Source organism: Scylla paramamosain, unplaced genomic scaffold (genome assembly GCF_035594125.1).
Source record: "Scylla paramamosain isolate STU-SP2022 unplaced genomic scaffold, ASM3559412v1 Contig5, whole genome shotgun sequence".
NCBI lineage: Eukaryota > Metazoa > Arthropoda > Malacostraca > Decapoda > Portunidae > Scylla > Scylla paramamosain.
The window spans coordinates 507501-510000 of record NW_026973670.1 but is presented as its reverse complement, the minus strand read 5'-3'; the positions used below and the strand labels follow the sequence as shown (position 1 = coordinate 510000).

The window sequence follows — 2500 nt, the reverse complement described above, 5'->3', positions numbered from 1 at the left end:
CTCTCTCTCTCTCTCACCTCCGTGGGTACACAGTCATGTACGCCAAGCCCTCTGTGTGTACAAAATCGTATGTGCTTTTCTTGCCCCGTACACATGACATCATCCAACAGAAAACGGGATTCTGACCTACGTAATGCTGGAAAGAAAAAAGTTAGGTTAGTTTCCCTTAAAATTAGTCTTTTACCACTATTCTGTCCACCTCCCCAATGCAAGAGTTAACCAGTATTCTCAGTCTTTCACCACTATTCTGTCCACCTCCCCAATGCAAGAGTTAACCAGTATTCTCAGTCTTTCACCACTATTCTGTCCACCTCCCCAATGCAAGAGTTAACCAGTATTCTCAGTCTTTCACCACTATTCTGTCCACCTCCCCAATGCAAGAGTTAACTAGTATATTCTCTCTCTCTCTCTCTCTCTCTCTCTCTCTCTCTCTCTCTCTCTCTCTCTCTCTCTCTCTCTCTCTCTCTAGGTCATTGACGTTCTCAATTAAAGAAAAAATTGAAAAGAAAACGGAGATAAAAAAATATTACTTACAGTTTAGTCTCCCTTAAAATGAATCCGTTTTCTCTAATTACCTTCCTCATTTCGTAAACAAAAGATCGAAAATCGTTTAAGTTTTCGTTATAAAAGAGACTCTATTAACATTACAGTGAATTTAACGACTACTACTACTACTACTACTACTTCTACTACTACTACTACTACTACTTACCACTATTACTATCGCCAAAATAGTTATTCTTAGTAAATTTTACGGCCCCTTTAAGACCGATAGTTCGACACACAACATCGGCCGCCTGATAGTCAAAGTAGTCATCACAAATGTATGACCATTCACTACTATTACTACTACTGCCATGGTTGTTGTTGTTGTTGTTGTTGTTGTTGTTGTTGTTGTTGATACGAATCTGAGGGAGAGAAAAGGGTTATGTTAGTTTTGGTAGTAGTAGTAGTAGTAGTAGTAGTAGTAGTAGTAGTAGTCAATAACCACAATTCTTGACAAAAAATCTTAAACTACAGCAATTATAACAACCACAATCTTAACAACCACAATCTTAACAACCACAATCTTAACCACAATCTTAACAACCACAATTTTAACAACAACAATTTTAACAACCACAATCTTAACAACCACAATTTTAACAACCACAATCTTAACTACCACAATTTTAACAACCACAATTTTAACAACCACAATCTTAACAACCACAATTTTAACAACCACAATTTTAACAACCACAATTTTAACAACCACAATTTTAACAACCACAATTTTAACAACCACAATTTTAACAACCACAATTTTAACAACCACAATCTTAACAACCACAATCTTAACAACCACAATCGTAACTACCACAATCTTAACCACAATCGTAACTACCACAATTCTACTCACCATAACATTTCCACTGTAGTCACGTTCTCCCCCTACCAACATTACCTCCCAACCACCATCACCACCACCACCACCACCACCACTACTACCACAATCCGCCTCATCACTCCCATCACCACAATTGTCAAATCCATCGCATTTGAATTGTGGTAGAATGCACTTCTGGTTGTGGCAGACGAATTGTGGTAGCGAGCAATGTTGGTGGTAGTGGTGATTGTGGTAGTAATAGTGGTTGCTGTGGTGGTAGTCAAGATGGTGGTCAGTCAGTTTGTATGTAGTAAGGAGGCACCTGCAAGGATAGTAATAATAGTTGTAGTTGTGGTAGTAGTAGTAGTAGTAGTAGTAGTAAGAGGAAAAGGATTGGAGGAGGAGGAGGAGGAGGAGGAGGAGGAGGAGGAGGAGGAGGAGGAGGAGGAGGAGGAGGAGAAGGAGGAGGAGGAGCAGGAGGAAGAGGAGGAGGAGGAGGAGGAGGAGGAGGGAGAGGAGGAGGAGAACTGTAGATAATATTCTCTCTCTCTCTCTCTCTCTCTCTCTCTCTCTCTCTCTCTCTCTCTCTCTCTCTCTCTCTCTCTCTCTCTCTCTCTCTCTCTCTCTCTCTCTCTCTCTCTCTCTCTCTCTCTCTCTCTCTCTCTCTCTCTCTCTCTCTCTCTCTCTCTCTCTCTCTCTCTAATAATAATAATAATAATAATAATGATAATAATAATAATAATAATATTGAATTTCTCTCTCTCTCTCTCTCTCTCTCTCTCTCTCTCTCTCTCTCTCTCTCTCTCTCTCTCTCTCTAATAATAATAATAATAATAATAATATTGAATTTCTCTCTCTCTCTCTCTCTCTCTCTCTCTCTCTCTCTCTCTCTCTCTCTCTCTCTCTCTCTCTCTCTCTCTCTCTCTAATAATAATAATAATAATAATAATAATAATGAATTTCTCTCTCTCTCTCTCTCTCTCTCTCTCTCTCTCTCTCTCTCTCTCTCTCTCTCTCTCTCTCTCTCTCTCTCTCTCTCTCTCTCTTACCTCTCCCTCTCTCTCTCGTAGATAAAGGAGGCACAATCGTCATCATCAGAACACAGTTTGGCGCACACGCTCGCACGCACAC

General features: G+C 40.0%; 1 protein-coding gene across 1 annotated transcript in view; it reads right to left on the bottom strand.

Annotated features, from left to right (window-relative positions):
* The window catches only part of LOC135096608 (trypsin-3-like), a 19233-nt gene that overhangs the window by 9354 nt on the left and 7379 nt on the right, over positions 1-2500 (bottom strand). Inside the window, exons 11-14 of the mRNA XM_063998237.1 lie at positions 2419-2500; positions 1403-1691; positions 713-908; positions 18-136 (exon numbers count right to left, since the gene is read on the bottom strand). The exon at positions 2419-2500 is cut by the window's right edge and continues 85 nt beyond it. The gene's annotated coding sequence lies outside the window, so the exon portion shown is untranslated. The remainder of the gene's footprint in view (positions 1-17; positions 137-712; positions 909-1402; positions 1692-2418) is intronic.